Genomic DNA, 17,922 nt, shown 5'->3' on the forward strand with positions numbered 1-17,922 from the left:
ACATCTCCACAGACTAGAGAAACAGGGCCAACCATATCAAGTGGGGAGAGCCACGGCTCATAAGCACTTTTCGGTGCCCTGTCTTCCCCCATGAGCAAGGGAAAGAGGACACGGGCTTAATAGGAAATGGAGAAGAAGCAAGTCCCGACCAAAAGATTCCATGCTGTGGCCACCCCTGGCCCGCCCTGCTGATGGGTTTCAGGCGAGTCAAGTCATTCAAACCCCAGCCCCTGCATATACATGGTGTTCACACAAGCTCACTCCTCTGCCCCCAGCCGGCAGAAAGCCGCTGTCCCAGCGCCACCTGCTGACTTTCCAGGCCTACCGCAGGGTGGCCAGTGGACTCTGCGTGAACACGCCCCAGCTGTGGAAGAAAAAAATGAGGCAGTGTCCAGGCAAGGAAGCAAGACAGGTGACGCCTCAGGAAGGCTTCAGTGAAGAATGACTAACACCAGGGCTTCCACTGCCCTGAGCGACTCTTACCCACCAGTCTGGAATCAGGAAAACAGGTTACAACTGGGAGAGTCACCTAGAGCAGACCTGAGAAGGCTGCCCCAAAGGGCTGCCCCAAGTCCATTTTGGTACAGCTGCATGGCTTTCCCTGTAGCCTCCCAGCACACAGACGCTGGAGAAGACAGGAAGAGGAGGGCTAGAGCTGGGGGAAATGGAGGCCGTTTCAAATGAGAACATGCCTTGTGGCAGCTCCAGCCCACGACCCAGATGGAACTCGCCCATCCTGAGGACAGTGCAGTAAGCACAGGGCAAAGGGGCAGGTGTGAGTCTGGCCTGTCCTCCCTTCTTCTTGAGAACAAGTGACATAGGCCAGCTGGGTTTCTGGGGTTTTGCTGTGTATCTTGTTTAAAACCAGCTATCTGAGGGGTCTGGGGTAAGCTGGAGGGTAGAGAGCAACCAAGTGAGGTAAGACAACTTAGGCAAAGGTAGTCTGTGATTAGATGACTCAACCTAAAAAAGAAGAAAAAGCAGCTCAGCAGAGAAGCACGGGCAGCTCCATCTGGGCTAATGGCAGGGATGGGATTCTACCCTGGAGGGGTAAGGAGGAAACAAAAGATGCCTGTGGATCAAGTTCAGATCAGCAAAAATTCAGGGGGCTTCCACACAAACAGGGGCCTTCCTGCGACTGGCTGCTAACTAGAACTTTGGGCCTAACCTTGACCACAATTTAAGCTGAGTAAGGCAGAGAAGGCAGTGCAGGTCCTCTGAACACACAAGCCCCAGCCCAGAGGGAGCTGCCGTCCCCAACACACTCCAAGACTCAAGAGGGCCTCTCGCTAGCTGTGCCCCCGAAGTGCAAGGTTGGCAGGAAGGGAACAGGAGTGACTGCTGGAGTTTTCCACAAGCGGAAACCAGTGGCTCATCCAGTGTGGTCCCCTGGAGGTGGCCCCGATGCATCCATCTTCACAAACTGTCATAGCTCCTAAGACCTGAAAAGCTGGGCTTCTTGTCTAAAAAGCCCGACTGGTTCAACCCAGACACGCACCTAAAGCTGTCGCCGTCAGCCCGGGACAGCCCATTCAGTCACCAAAGGTTTCAGCGGCCCTTCATATGTGCCAGGCCCTTGGCACTGAGCTTAACAGTCTAAAGGGGAAGAGCCCAGGTTTTCCATGATGGGCAACCCTGCCAAATGCCACGCCTCACAGCTGCATGCGCAGGCTGCCCTGGGACCTGAGGACAGCACTATGGGTTAGCCGGGAACATGGTGTGGGCCCCTCTGAACAGGCTCCACAGGGAAGCCTCGGAGATTCATGAAGAGGAGGTGCCGGCTGGGCTGGCAGCTGGAGGGGGTGTTCCACACAGAGGCCCCTAAAATGCTCAGAGAATCGAGTTGGGGGAGAGCATGTGTTACGTGAGGCTCTCCCATGAGACCCACATGGCTGCTTTATGACAGGGGAAGGCCGAAGCAGAGACTGTGGGGGAGCCACGTCCTGGAGGATCCATGTGATAGCAAGCCACTGGAAGTGGGGTGCACAGGCCAAAGCGGGGAAGGCAGGTGGCAGGGAGCCCACTTGGTCTATATGGGATGGTGGTGGCCCCACCACAGCAGTGGTCCCAAGGGTTGTGAGAGAGAGGCTTAGGAGGTGACATCTATAGGCTCTTTCATGGGTGGAGTCCAGCTCTGCAGGCTGAAGACTTCTAGTGGTTGGCTGCCTGACAACATGGAAGTGCCTCACCCTGCTGGGCCACACACTGAGAAATAGCCACGATGGTTGGGCAGTCACATGGGACAAGAAGAAAGGGCAGATCAGCCCCAGGCTTATGGGTCAAGTGATAGGACTGAGACAGTAGTGGCAGAGGCAGGACAAAAGCTCAGAAGGCTTTGGCTGGGAAGCTGGGACTCTCCCACTGCTATCCCAGGCAGCAGCAGCAGCAGACTATGGGGGGCCAAGGGTACGGGCTTGCTTCTAGGTGTGATGTTTCCTTTCAGGCCAGGCCCCCTTTCCCAATTACAAGGGCTACTCAGGGGTTCTCAGGCTAACCTCCTATGTGTCCTAAGCCCAGTCCCGCTGAAAACTAGTGCCAAGCACCAGGCTTTCTCCGGAACGTGCTCCCCTCCTTGGCCACTAACCTGCTCACATCCTCCTTCTTGATCTTGCTTCCCTCTTCCTTCTGCTCCCCGATCTTCTATCGCTCTGCTGGAGGCTGGAATCCATCCTGCCATCACATTCCTTCTGTCCCGGCCTCAATACCTCTGTGAAGCCAGCAACCCAAGCTCAACTGCCCAGAAGCACCCTATCCTGCTCATCTGCCAGGCCTCCCCTGCTCAACTCTGCTCTCCCTGTCCCCTCCTTTCCTTGCTGTCCCCATGCCTGGCCATAAGTCCCACTCTGCAACCAGCCCTCACACCTAGAACGATAGTGCTACTCCATGGGCAGCCAGAGGTCCCTTTCCAGCAGGGTGCTGCATCCTCGCATTCTGCAAGTCCAGAGAAGAACCAAGATCATCTCAGACTCCCAGAGACTGGAAAAGCCTGCTGATTCAACTCCACGTGGATCTCTCAGCTCTGTCCCCTCCACCCCACTTCTGCTACCACTGCCCCAGTTCAGGTTCCCAGCAAGTCTCACTGACAACCTCCAACTTGGTCTCCCCACTTCAGGCTCTCCTGCTCCACTCCATCCCATACACCCTTGCAAAATATTAATCCACACAGGTGACCACATCCCAGCAGTACTGGAATACCCACTAGGCAGGCTCTCTACCACTCAGAAAAGTTGCATACGAAGTCTGGAACCCTTGACTCCTAACCATCTAAAATGCCCGGGCCATGAGTACCTGCTCATGCCATGAGTACCTGCTCACGTTCAAGAACTGAGCCTCTCAGTGGGACATAAAGAACATGGAAAGAAAGAGGGGTGGGTGTGGTGGCTCATGTCTGTACTCCCAGCACTTTGGGAGGCTGAGGTGAGTGGATCACATGAGGCCAGGAGTAGGAGACGACCAGCCTGGCCAATGTGGCAAAACCCTGTCTCTACTAAAAATACAAAAATTAGCCAGGCGTGGTGGCATGTGCCCATAGTCCCAGCTACTTGGGAGGCTGAGGCATGAGAACTGCTTGAACCCAAGAGGCGGAGGCTGTAGTAAGCCGAGATTGTGCCACTGCACTCCAGCCTTGGCAACACAGAGAGACTCTGTCTCAAAAAAAAAAAAAAAAAAAAAAGAAAAAAAAGAAAAAGAAATCAACAACAACAAAAAAGAAAGAGACAGATAATAGGAGTAGCACGGGTGCTCCAAGAGGATCAGGAGGCCCAAAGAAAGCTGACTAGCTGAGGTCACTGTTTATGACGTCAGAAACAGAGCTGCAGGCTCGACGTCCACCAATGAGGAATTGGGTAGACACTCAGGAACACTCAAGAATGCTGGATAGGCCAGGCACAGTGGCTCATGCATGTAATCCTAGCACTTTGGGAGGATGAGGTGGGAGGATTTCTTGAGCCCAGCAGTTTGAGATCAGCTTGGGCAACAGAGCAAGACTGTCTCTACAAAAAGTTTAAAAATTAGCATGACGTGGTGGCACGTGCCTATACTCCCACCTACTCGGGAGGCTGAGGCAAAAGGGCAGGGCTGCAGTGAGCCATGATCAGGCCAATGCACTCCAGCCTGGGTGATGGAGTGAGACCTTGTCTCTAAATAAATAAATAAATAAATATGCTGGAAACAGGTCAGTTGTCCCAGAAAAACATTCACGATAAAGTGAGTAGAACATTCAATTCACCAAGGGGTGTTTAAAGCATGTGGTGCTTTAAAGCCCCATGGTTAACTATTTTTAAACATGGGAATGTTTTTGAAAAGCATGTGGAGGCTGGGCGTGGTGGCTCAGGTGCCGCACCCTCCCATGTTCCCATCCAGTAGCCTGATCCAAAAAAGCCATGAGGTTGGTCTTGCGTGACTTCTTAGAAAAGGAAACGGTGATCCCAGGGATCAGTGTGGATTCACCAGTTGCCCATAAGTGATCTAGTTAATCATTTCTGGAATTTTGCCAGAAACATGTACTCCTTGCTAGTCTAAGAGTCAAGGCTAGAACCAAGACAGGGGCAAAGGCCAGGGCAGATCTAGGGCACAAGCAGGGCAGGCTAGGGCAGGGCAATGGCAAGACCAGGCCATGGCAGGGCCAGCCCAGGATAGAACAGGGCACAGGCGGGGCAGGGCCATGGTCACGGCTGGGGCAGGATGAGGACCAGGACCGGGGTCCAGGCCAGGGCAAGGGTATGGCCAGGGCAGAGGTAGGGCCAGAGCCAGGGTCTGGGCAGGACCAAGGCAGGTCCATTGCAGGGCCAGGGTTCAGACCAGGGCCAGAGCAGGGCTGGGACAGGGCCAGGGCCAGGGCCAGGACCAGGAAAGGGCAATGTCAGGACAAGGGCCATGGCAGGACCAGAAACGGGGCTAGGGCCAGGACAGGGACAGGGTCAGGGCTAGGGCCAGAATAGCATGCCAGGGTAGAGCCAGGCCAAATTAGGGCCAGGACAGGGTCAGGACCAGGGATGGGCCAGGGTATGGCCTTAAGAAGCAAAGGGCCAGGACTAGGGTCCATGCCAGTGCCAGTGCCAGTCCAGGGCAGAGGCAGGGCCATGGCCAGGTCTAGGACAAGGCTGGGGCAGGGCCAAGGTCTGGGTCAGGGTCAGCACAAGACCAGGACAGAGCCAGGGGAGGGACAGGGCCATGGTAGGGCCAGGTTAAATCAGGGACAAGACACCTGTAAATCCACTTCAGGGCCAGGGTCAGGGCAGGGCCAGTTCAGGGCCAGGGCCAAGACAGGGTCAGGGCCAGGGCTGTCAGGGTCATTGGCAGTGCAAGGACCATGGCAGGACCAGGATCAGGAGCAGGGGTCAATGCCAGGCCAAGGCCACAGATAGGACCAGGTCTGTGCTAGGGCCAGTGTGAGGGCCAAGGCGGGGTCAGAGCAGGGCCAAAGGGAGGGCAGGGCCAGGGCAGGGTGGAGCAGGCCCAGGGTAGCACAGGTTTAAGGTAGGGCATGACCAATCAGGGCAGGTCTATGGCTAGGGCTGGGGCAGGGCCAGGGCCAGGGCAGGGCGAGAGCCAGGGCAGGGCCAAGACAGTGGCAGCTCCAGGGCAGGGCCAGGGTTAGGACCACGGACATGTCCAAGGCCAGTGCCAGGGCAAGGGCAAGGGCAGAGGCAGGGCCAGGGTCATCTAACAATCAGGGACAAAGCCAGGCCCAGAGCAGGGCCAGGACAGGTACCTGGCAGGGCTAGCGTCTGGGACAGGGCAATGGCAGGTCCAGGGCCACAACCAGGTCTGTGCTATGGCCAGGTCCAACACAGTGCCCAGGTAAGTCTAGGGTGAAGGCCAAGGTAGGGCCAGGGCAGGGTCAAAGACAGGCTAGGGCCAAGGCAGGGCCAGGGCCGGCAAGGCAGGGCCAGGAAAGCATAGGGCCGAGGCGGGACAGGGCCAGGCCAATGCCAAGACCTGGGCAGGGCCAGGGAACAGCCAGGGCAGGACCAGGTTCGGAGCAGGAGCAAAACAAGGGCAAGGACAGTGCAGGTTCTTGGCACAGCCAGGGTCCAGGACAGTGTCAGGGCAGGGCCAAGGCAGGGTCTGGGCCATGGTAAGACCAGCAACAGGGCTGGGGCTAGGCCAGTGACAGGACCAGAGTCAGAGCAAGGGCCAGAGCAGTGCAAGGCCAGGGTAGGGCCAGGCATTTCAGGGTCAGGGCCAGGGGAGAACCAGGGCAAGGTCTCAAGCAGGGAAGGGCCAGGGCCAGGACAGGTCCAGGGCAGGGCCATGACAGGGCCAGTGGCTGTGTTAGGGCAAGGGCAGGGCCAGAGCAAGGTAAGGGTCAGAGCCAAGGCCAGGGTAGGGACAGGGCAAGAAATATGGCATGACCAGGGGCAATGCCAAGACCAAGGCTGGGCCAGGGCTGAGCCAGGGCTGAGTCAGGGCAGGGCAGGGCAGGTCATGGTATGACCAGTGCAGGACAGGACAAGAGCCGGTCCACAGAGAGAGCAGGGCTGATGCCAAGAAAGAGCCAGGCTAGTGCCAAGGCTGAGGCAGTGTCAGAGCATGTCCAGGGCAGGGCCGGGGCCAGGGCCAGAACTGAGCCAGGGCACAGCCAAGGCAGGGTAGGGCAGGGAAATAGCGTGGCCGGGTCAGTACTGGGACAGGGCAGAGCAGGGCAAGGCAATGGTAGGGGCAAGGCAGGGACAGGCCAATGCAGAGCCATGTCACGCCAGGGCCAGGACACCTCCAAGTCCACTTCAGGGCCAGGGCTATGGCAGGACAAAGACCAGGGCCAGGGTCAGGGCCAGGTCTGTGCTAGGGCCAGCTCCAGAACAGGGCCTAGTGAAGACTAGAGTGAGGGCCAAGGTAAGGCCAGGGCAGGGTCAAAGGCAGAGTAGGGCCAGGGCAGCATGATGACACATCCAGAGCACAGCAGGGCAGGGTGATGGCAAGACCAGGGGAAGACCACTGCCAGCTCAGGGCCAGGGAAGGGCCAGTGCAGAGCCAGGAAAGGGTCTGGGTCTGGGTCAGGGCCAGGAACAAGGCAGAGCAGGGCCAGGGCCATGGCAGAGTCAGGGCAGGTCCTTGACAGGACCAGGTTCCAGGCCAGGGCCAGGGCAGCAGCAGGGGCAGGGCCTGGATAAGGGCAGGGCCAGGGATATGGCAGGACCAGGGCTAGGGCCAGGGCCAGGCCATAGTGAGGGCAGGGCAAAAGCCAAGGCAGGGTCAGGGCAGGTCCAGGGAGCGGCCAGCACCAAGCAGGGCCAAGGAACAACCAGCGCAGGGTAAGGCAGGGCAATGGCACCACTGGGCCATGACAGGGCAAGGTCAGTGCCAGGAGAGGGCAGAACAGGCAGGCCCATGGTGGGGCCAGGGCAGGGATGGGCCAAAGCAGGGCCAGGACATTTCCAAGGCCAGGTCAGGGCCAGAACAGGAGCAGGACCATGACCATTGGCAGGGCCAGTGCCATGACAGGACCAGGGTCAGGACAAGGGGCAGGGCCAGAGCCAGGGCCAGAGCCAAGGTCAGGCCAGTGCAGGTTCAGGGCAGGGCCAGTGCCAGGGCAAGACCAGGGCAGGGACAGGGTAGCACAGGGCCAAGACAGGGTCAGGATGGGACCAGAGCAGGACAGGGCCGAGAGTCCAGGTAACAGTAGGGCAGGTACAGGGCCAGGCAGGGCAGTACAGGGCCAGATCCATGGCAGGGGCAGGGCAAAGCCAGGCCCATTGCCAATGCACCAGCCCTCCCTACAAGGCTCCTACCACTTGGCCACTGCTGCAGCCCGTCCATCGCTGTAAGCCTGACCCCCAACCATGGCTGCAGCCACCTGCCCTCCTAGTGCGGCCGCTCTCCTACTGCTCTGGCGCACTGCAATCTCCGTCACTGCCACCCACCTGCAGTGAGGCGAGCCGTGGTGTCGCAGGCTCTAGGTGTCTCCTCCTCCTCCTGGCACGGAGCAGCTGGGCGGGCAAAGACAGAAAAGCCTAGAGGAAGATGTGAGGGGTGGAAGCGTTAGAGCCTCAACTTGTCATGCCGGCCACTGGGTGGCAGGGGCCAGTTTCAGCAAAGGCACTCACACCCACCCTCCAAAGTCCAGCCTCTCCTTTTGGCCCAAGCTGGCCGGGAACTGGGGTCTGGGGTGGCTGTTGGAGACACCACAGCACCCAGCTCCCCACTCCACAGGAACCATTGGGCCCACTGGCTGCACTCCTCAGTGAGCAGGAGAAGCAGAAAAATTCAGACCCAGCCAGCCCTCCGCACCCAGGTGCCAATTCCTGTTCCGGACGCCTCCGCACACAGCCCTGTCCCCCGTGGTGTCCCCAGGGGTGCCTGGCAGCCTCTGAGGCACAGACCCAGAGTGCACAGGCCCAGGAACCACGGTGGGTGTGGGGGCTCTGCCATGCTCAGGATTCCCATGCAAACGCTGCGTGCCCTGCCGCACTCCAGTATGACCAAGAGTGGTTCACCCTCTGGAGTGTGGAGTCAGGGAGAGGAGAACCACTCCTTCCTTGGATGCCAACTCTGCTGACTGCCGCCAGCAGTGCAGCCCCTGATAGCACCGAACTTGCCCCCCACTCCACGGCTAGTCTTACCCTCAATAGCGCCCCCCACCTCCATCCCCCAATGCTGCCAGCAGTGTATACCCAATAGTGCCCTAACCTGTCCTCCTCCATGGGCATTGCAGCCCCAGAAAGTGCCCATAACCCACCCTCCCTGCCGTGGGCAGTGCAGCCCTGTACAGTGCTACCAACCAGTACCCCTAATGCAGGCAATGACACCCTGGATCGCGCCCCCCAACCCACTCCACACTGGGAAAGGTGCAGCCCTGGATAGCCCCTGTCCTACCACTCTGGTCATGCTGCAGTCTCTGTCACCGCCACCACCAACCACAGTGAGGCAAGCCAGTGGGCCACAGGCTGTAGCACCCAGCAGCCAGGCATGGAGCAGCTCTCGCTGATGGCCGGCTCCTACCACTCTGACCACGCTGCTGTCTCCATGGCCATCTTCTTTGACTACAAAGGAATAAAACTAGGTATCAATAAGAAGAGTAATTTTGGAAACAATACAATCACATGGAAGCTAAACACTACCCTCCTGAATAAATGACTAGCGGGTCAATGAAGATACTAAGACAGAAATTCAAAAATTTCATGAAACAAAGGGTAATGAAAACACAGTATACCAAAACTTGTTATGCAGAAAGCAGTACAAAGGCAGAGATTTACAGCTATAAATGCCTACCATCCAAACAAAACAAAAACTTCAAATACACAATACATCTTAAAGAACTAGTAAAGTAAGAACAAACTAAATGGAAAATAAGAAAATAAATAAGATCGTAGCAGAAAGAAAATTGTAAGAAAAAACACACAAGATTAAATGAAAAGTTGGTTTTCTGGAAAGCTAAACAAAATTGACAAGCTTTTAACCAGGCTAACTAAGAAAAAAGAGACAAGATTCAAATAAATAAAATCAACAGATTAAAAAAAGGGGATATTACAACTAATACTTCAGAAATTCAAAGTATCATAACTGGCTATTATATGCCAATAAATTGGAAAGCCTAGTAGAAATTGGCAAATTCCTAGATGCATACAACCTACTTAGGTTGAACAATGAAAACATCCAAGACCAGAACAGATCGGTAACAAGTAATGAGATTGAAGCCATCAAAAATGTCTCCCAGTAAAGAAAAGCCCAGGAACTGATGTCTTCACTGCTGATGGCTTCACACCAAACAATTTAAAGACCTAGTATGAATCCTGCTCAAACTATTTTGAAAAACAGGAGGGAATACTTCCAAACTTATTCTATAAGACCATTATTACTGTGATACCAAAATCAGACAAAGGCATCAAAGAAGGAAACTACAGGCCAGTATCTCTAATATTGATGCAAAAATCCTCAACAAAATACCAGTGAACCAAATTCAGTAATACATTAAAAAGATAATTCATCATGATCAAGTGGGATGTATCCCTGGGATGCAAGGGTCACTCAACATACAATGTGACACATCATATCAACCAAATAAATGACAAAAACAGTATGATCATGTCAACTGAAACTGAAAAAGCATTTGATGAAATTCAACAACCCTTCATGCTATAAATCCTCAAAGAAACGGGCACAGAAGAAACATACGGCAACATAATAAAAGCTACAGGAAAGACACCCACAGCTAGAATCATATGGAACGGGGAAAAATGGAAAGCTTTTCCTCTAAGATCTAGAACATGATAAGGATGCCCCCTGTCACCACTGTTGTTTAACATAGTACCAGCAATCCTAGCTAAAGCAATCAGTGCAGCCCCTGATATGGCCCCCAACCCACCCTGCCCCCTACCACCAGTAGTGTCGCCCCCCCACCAATAGCGCACCCAACACACCCTAACTGCCCCGCCTCCCCACACCATGGGCATTACAGCACCCCATAGCGCCCTCAACCCAAAACCGCCACCGCCCCCCCCCCCCCACAGCCGCACAGTGCAGCCCCAGATAGCACACTTAACCCACCTCACTGTTGCCAGCAATACAGTCTGGGATAGTGCCCCCAACCGGCTCCCCGCCAAGGGCAGTGCAGCCCCGGTTTGGGCCCCCAAACCACCGCCCCCCCCCCCCCCCGGTGCAGGCAGCACAGCCCCAGATAGCACACCCAACCAGCCACCCAAGGCGGGCTGTGACGCCTGAGATAGGGCCCCCAACCAGTCCCAGGCCACCCGCAGTGCAGCCTGGATAGCGCACTTACCCCGACGCCTTTTTACGCTCCGGCTGGCTGCAGTGTCCATCGCTGCCACCAACCGCAAACAGGGCTGCAAACAGGAAGGATTTTATTCACCGTCGATGCGGCCCCGAGTTGTCCCAAAGCGAGGCAGTGCCCCCAAGGTCTGTGCTGAGCAGAACGCAGCTCTGCCCTCGCAAAGGCACACAACGCCCGCGCGGCGCGGCAGAGAGGCGGACAGCGGTGGCGCTGCGGAGAGCGGCGCCCCGCGCCAGGGCAGGCGCAGAGAGGCGCCCCGTGCCCGGGCAGGTGCAGAGAGAGGCGCCCCGCGCCGGGGCAGGCGCAGAGAGACGCGCCCAGAAGACCTCATGCCCAGGCTCCACTCTCCAGCTCTGAAAGAGTAAGAACTGAGGGTGGCTGAGGCTCAGGGTTGTTCAGGGCAGGGTGGGCTCTGGATCCAGCACGCTCGGCATCCAGGCTAGGGCTCCAGGGGAGGCCAGGTGGGGCGAAGGTCAAGAAGGGGCCGGGGCTGGTCAGGAAGGTCTCCTGGTGACCAGACCACTTTGCCTGAGCCAGTGTGGGAGGGAGGTGGGCTGGATGAGCCAGGGAGGCGCCGGGAGGGGCCTTGGCAGACGCGACCTCCTCCGTCAGCCCCCAGGCCACTGAACCCTGGGTAGCGAGAACCGGCAGGGGAGGCTGCAGATGGAGGAGTGGAGGCTCCTTGGCTTTGTGGGCTTTGAGTAGAAGCATCTAGGAGGTCTCTCAAGAGGCCCCTAAATGCTGCCCCATGGTGAGAAAAGGTGCAGAGAGGCGCACAGGAGACCTCAGGCCCAGGCTCCACTCCCCAGCTGTGAAAGGGTAAGAACCCCGGGGCCAGCCCGGCGGCGGCAAGTCAGGCAGTCTGCGGCAGGAGCGCTGGGCATGGGCTTCGGCCCGGGGTGCAGGAGGCGCGCACCCTCCGGCCTGATGGGCGGCGCACTCAGGGCCCAGGAGGCCATCCCAGGGGAGCCCCGCCAGCCCCCGCTGGAGCCCGAGCTGCAGCTGCCACCAGCAAGTGGTGCGCTGGCTGCAACGGTGGCGACCCGGGATCCTGTCCTCCCGCCTCGCGCCCATCAGCGTGGACCCCGGGGGCGACGCAGTGGCGAAGTCGGGCTGTGGGCCCAGCGGCGGCACCAGGCGGAGAAGCACCACTCAACCCCATCCCTGGGCTGCAGAGGGCTCAGCGCGGGGGGCTCCCAGCGTCCGCAGCCGGTGGAAGAGGAGAAGAGCTCGCGGGCGACAGTCAAACAGGCCCTGGGGCAGGGCGCGCCTCGCGCTCCAGGGAGCCCCGCCAGCCCACGGCACTTGAGCAGCAACAGCCGCCTGCACTGGGCGCGCCAGAGAGCTGCTAGGGCAGTTTCTCACCCTTGGGCCTGTTGGGCGGGGCCGGCTAAGGTGCACGCTGGTCCTAACGGTTCTGTTGGGCGTTTCTGCTGAGAGGCGGCAGGCGCTGAGAGTCTGTGCGAAGGTCCCTGGACAGACTGCATTGCGTGTTGTTGCACTTCAGAGGCGGCAATCCCCAGAAGGCGAGCTGAAATACGGCTGGAGTGTTCCTAGGCTACAATTTGCAGCCATGATTATGGAAGACTACCAGCCAGAGTATTGGCCCACCCTCTAGGAGCGCTTGAGCTCGGATGGCTTCTCATTTCCCTGATACTACATTAAATCGTCTGATCTGAGGAGGATCCATAGAGCTGTCTTCAATGGTGATCTGCAGAAACTGAACAACCTTCTGTCGACTATCATGACCCCAATAGGAGAGACAAGACGGGAAGGTAATGGGGGCTGGGAGCCGGGGCTGCAGGAGGAGGATGTGGAGAAGTACCCCTTTCCAGGCTGAGGGCTGCGGGGCAGATGGTCCAGGGCTTGGGGTATGGATGGGGGCTAGGGGGTGCCCGGCTGGGGTGGGAGTGAGTGGAGCGGGGCCTGGGGAGTGGGGGTATATGGGGTGGCAGGGTGTGGAGTGAGTTGGGGGATGGTAGTGGGGAGTAGGGGGTGCATTGGGTGGGGGTGTGAATGGGCTGAGGTGGATGGAATGAAGGCTTGGGGGGTAGGGGTGTGGACGGTGTGGGGTGGGGAGATGGGGTGAGGGTTCAGTGGGATAGAGGATTGGAGGTGGGGGTGAGGTGTGGGGGTGAATGGGGTGGGGGAAAGGGGTGCAGAGGTGAGAGGGGCGAGTCCTGTCACCAAAGCGGCTGGACTTTCTTTCCTGGCAGGCTCAGCCGCACCTGGGATGTGGAAACCTTGGCGGGGGCGAGCACCCAGGCCATTTTCACGAGCGGCAAAACAAAAACAAAACTTCAACTGGTTTCCAATCACTCACCATTCTGCTTCTTTATAAATCATTTTAAAGTGATTTCACTAATACAATTCAGCATGTACAGCGTTTTATTTTTAATGTACACATTTTAAAGCATAATGTTACATACATTATGGAAAGGTGCATAATGAGAGAAATCATTTCCATAATATATCAACTTCCTGACTAAAAATTATTTGGATAAAAATCCAATATTTATTTGATATCAGTGGACACCTATGTCAATGTGGTTTTCACTGAGGGACCTTAGAGGGAAACTTTGAAGTGGGAAGATTGTGTTCTTGAATAGAAAGACACATTTTTCTAAAGTTCTGAGCTCTTTCTGTGTTTATAAATTTTACATAATCCAAATAAAGTTATCAAAGTGTTAACATCTTTGAATTCCTCATGCTGTCTTTTACTATTGTGATGACATTAAGAAAACTTTTGAAGTGGAGTCAAAAAAGACTTGCCTTTCTAGATATGAAAATGTGCTGTTAATTTCCACAAGTTATTTACTAACAGCTGAAACAACAAATCAGTGAATGGAACAGGTTAGAAAATCCAGGAACACACCAATATGTGTAAGAATTTATTAGGTTGGTGCAAAAGCAATTGCGGGTTTTGCCATTACTTGTAATTGCGGCAAAAACCGCAATTGCTTTTGCACCAATCTAATAGAATTGGATAATGGTGACATTTCGTATTAGTAGGAAAAGATGAATTACTCATAAATGAAGTGCCTGCTAACTATTTGAAGAAATCTGGCTAGATTTTTATGTCACAGAAATAAGTTCGTTATGGAATGTAGATTAAAAATTTTAAATACACAAAATAAGAAAGATAACAGAAAAAAACACAAATGCCTACTTATATTGATACATGTTTATATTCCTACAAATATCACAAGCACACATTCTGAAGGTCGATTTAGCAAAATAAAAAAAAATCCAGTTTATAAGAAAAAATTAACAAAAGACAATACGTGTATATACATATTAGATAAAAAAGTGATTTTCATTTTACAGACAATTCTTCAAATAAACAAGAACTCTCATTTAAAATAGAGCAAAACATTTTCTTTTTCAGATATTAAAGCAACCTATGCACATGGGAAAAAAATATTTAGTGTTCCTGGGAGGAGAAGGTATTTAAGTTAAAAAAGGAATGAAATATTGTTTTCTATCCACAAGTTTGTGAGGGTAAAGAGTACCAGTGCATATACTGCTGTTTAAAGTTTACATTTCTGATGACTTTTCAAATAGACAATTTGTTGGTAAGTATCACACTTTAAAAATGTATGTGCCCTTCACCCATCAATTCCATTATACAAAAATATCTCTAGGAAATAGAGATACCTGCTATTTGTTTTTCTCAGCACTGCTTAAAATAGCAATGTATTTGGAAAAACCCCTATAATGGATTTTATAAATTTTATAAATTTATCAATAAATTTCGGTGCATCCACAGGATGGGACAATATGGGACCTTCGCAGATGTCAGTAGATACAGATGTATGTTGAGGTGTGAAGATGTACTCTGAAAAAAAGTTGGTTTGATTATACATACACACAAACAGTCTATGGTGTTTATAAGCCAAGTATGTGTACAAAATATAACATTTCTTCTTTTCTGGCAGGTGTATTGTGATATTTTTTCTTATCTGTGATGTATAAATGATTAGTATGTTTAAAACTTCTAGTAAATGTTTTTTATTAATGAAATTGTCCTTGGGAAAAGAAGAAATATAAATCTTGCAAAGAAAAAATAATTCTCACTTTCTATTTTATTTTATTATTTATTTCTTTGTTTGTTTGTTTATTTTTGAGATGGAGTCTCGCCCTGTCACCCAGCCTGGAGTGCAGTGGCATGATCTCAGCTCACTGCAGTCTGCCTCTCAGGTTCAAGTGATTCTCCCACCTCAGCCTCCTGAGTAGCGGGGATTACAGTTGTGCACCACCATGCCCAGCTAATTTTTGTATATTTTAGTAAAGACGGGGTTTCACCATGTTCGCCAGGCTGGTCTCAAACTCCTGACCTCAGGTGATCCCCCCGCCTCGGCCTCCCAAAGTTCTGGGATTACAGGTGTGGGCCACTGTGCCTGGCCTTATTTTTATTTTTTTGTTTATTGGTATCTTCTGTGAACTTTTAGCCTTTTCAGAGGCAGAGGGAATATTTTTATTTGTGCTTGATTATTTTATTATGCATAGATTTTAGTATATAAATACGTTTTTATTATAGCTTTATTACATATATGCAAACAATTTTAAATTATTTTAGCTTATCAGTGTCCTCATGAAAATCATTTAAATGATTATCACTATTCCAAAAGCACTGCTTTAATTTATAGTTTTTTTCATAATAAACTCCCCAACTGTATGTATGCATTCTTTCAATCCAGTTATTCATCAAGCATGACCTGAATACCTATTATGTAGCAGACACATTCCACCATCTCTCAGGACTCTTCCACCCTTAACAACTTCATATTTACCTGCCCAGCCTGAGCAAATTGAGATTTAAAATGGAAGCATTAGGACTGAATCCTAATTGGATCTTTTATTCCTTTTTTTTTTTTTAAATAAAAGCAATTCTGAAGTTAGAAAATAGTGAAAGATAACCTTTAACTGTCATTTCAAAAACTTATGACAGTCTCAAATACTACTATTAATCATTGCAAATACCTAATTTACATAACATTCTGTAAGTATTGAAAAAAATGAGCCATACCTATTCATTTGAATCCTTTGTTTTCTTTGGATTTTTTTTTTTAAATTGAAGTAAGAATTGCTTTGTTTTAAAAATTTGTTTTTTTTTATTTTTGCCTTCTTTTTCCACAGTACTTTAGGTGCCAATTATATGAGTAGAACTGCCTGTTCTATGTACTGTATCCCACTTAATGTGAGGCATCATGGATTGGGTGATGCCACATTACTTTATATATCGATAAGATAATGTTTAAAATGTTGCCAGCTATAATTGTAATAAATAATGAATTGTAAACAGTATTCCAATGTCAGGAGATGTTAATATATAAGAGAATAGTAGCTTATATAAGAGAATAGTGAGAAAATGAGCATCTGAGAATGACTGAAATACAATGATACATCTAATCTTTAATAGATACCTCAATGTAGATATGATTGTATCATTTTACTTAATTAAAATGTCTTTGTAAGTAGGAATATCTAAAAATTATTGAGCTGTTATTTGTGTCAGAAAGTGTTCTAAATGCTGTGCATAGATTGTTATGTAAGCATCACAGCAGTGTTCTGTGGGATAGCTACTATTCTCATATATTTTATTGATAAGGAAATTGAAGCAAAGAAAGGCTAAATAACAGCTAAGTGACAGAGCTTACAGTAAATTTTAAGCCCCAATTAAACTGAATCCAAAAGCCAAGCTTTTTCTATTAAATAGCTTGCTCTTTCATTAATGTGGTGAGTAATAAGCGCTAACAAATGTTGTACTTTCTTCACAAGAAAATTACATGTTTGTTTTGAAGACAGAGAAATAACATGCTAATTAATGCTTACAGTTACATGTTTTAAAAAGTCCTGTCACTCTCACAGGACTGCCCTACATTTGGCCTGTGCCACTGGCCAATCGAAAATGGTATTTCTGCTGGTGTCCGCAAGATGTGAGCTTAACCTCTGCGACAGTGAATGCAGGACACCTCTAATCAAGGTATATAGTAGCTGACTCTTTGAGCATGAGATGGATTCGGTTTAAGTACGTAGGATAAAATGAATTTATCTCATTGCAATACCACCATATAACTAGTTAGTAAATCCTACGGAGTGTTTATTTTGATTTTTTCAGTATCTGCATGTTTCTCGTTCTAATACTGACAGGCTGTACAACTGAGGCAGAAGGCTTGTGCAACTATTCTGCTGCAAAATGGTGCCGATCCAAATATTATGGATTTCTTTGGAAGGACTGCTCTACACTATGCTGTGTATAATGAAGATACATCCATGACAGAAAAACTTCTTTTACATGGTACAAATATTGAAGAATGCAGCAAGGTATAGGTCAACCAATGTTATTTTCAAACTATCTGAAATGCATTTATTTTAACATTGACCCATGTAAGGGTCAATTTTTCATATTTGGAAGCTCAAACATTCCTTGAATGAAAATATTTTGAAATGCCTTAGCTGTCTAAGATTTTACTTTAAATATTGGAACTTTTAAAGAAGCATTATAAGGTACAGCTTTTTTTCATGCACTTATGGTAAATAATTATAAAAACAAATGAATTACAATAAATTTATAATTCATGACAACTGAATTTGGGAAAGGTAATAGTTAAGTGTTTTTCCACTAAATTACTTTTTTTCTAGTCTGTGTGAAGTGACACAGGAAAGTAAAATTGGCCCTTATAAATAGGCTTTATTTTAAATTTCAAAGAAAATTAAAGAATTTCACAATAAATGTACATCTTGTTGCTGTTGACAAGTATTGTATGTGAAGGTGATTTCATTTGAAAGTGATTCCTCTGTGGAAAGGCTTAAGAGGGAAAAATGAAAAGGAGAGCAATCAGAAATGCACAAGCTAATTTGGAAATTAGGTAACGAGGGAAAATACTGTGGAGAGGGTTTTTGTGTGTTTTGTTGTTTGTTTTCAATTTATATGTTTAGACAAGGATCGCTTCAGTTTTGGGGATGATTATTCTTACTTTGGGAAAGAGTTTGTGAGTTGTAAAATTGCCCAGGGATCAATTTTGGTAAGACTCTGAGGAAACCAGGTTGGCAGTGAATAGTGGTGATGATGCGGCACACAGTTCAGCAGAGAGAAGAACACATAATTAATGGACGTTATTCAATTCTGGCAGAAACAGCCACTCAGATAAGCATCTAAACTCTACTCTCAAGTCCAGAATGTCTTG

General features: G+C 50.7%; 1 long non-coding RNA gene and 1 pseudogene across 1 annotated transcript in view; one reads left to right on the forward strand and one right to left on the reverse strand.

The window, feature by feature from the left end:
• Nucleotides 1–10,720: 10,720 nt before the first annotated feature.
• LOC115933310 (uncharacterized) overlaps nt 10,721–17,922 on the reverse strand; it is a 50,660-nt gene continuing 43,458 nt past the window's right edge. Inside the window, exon 12 of the long non-coding RNA XR_010130473.1 lies at nt 10,721–10,784. This is a non-coding gene — a long non-coding RNA (uncharacterized lncRNA). The remainder of the gene's footprint in view (nt 10,785–17,922) is intronic.
• LOC129526443 (ankyrin repeat domain-containing protein 36B-like) lies at nt 12,312–17,065 on the forward strand (annotated as a pseudogene).

Source organism: Gorilla gorilla, chromosome 14, assembly GCF_029281585.2.
Source record: "Gorilla gorilla gorilla isolate KB3781 chromosome 14, NHGRI_mGorGor1-v2.1_pri, whole genome shotgun sequence".
Lineage (NCBI taxonomy): Eukaryota > Metazoa > Chordata > Mammalia > Primates > Hominidae > Gorilla > Gorilla gorilla.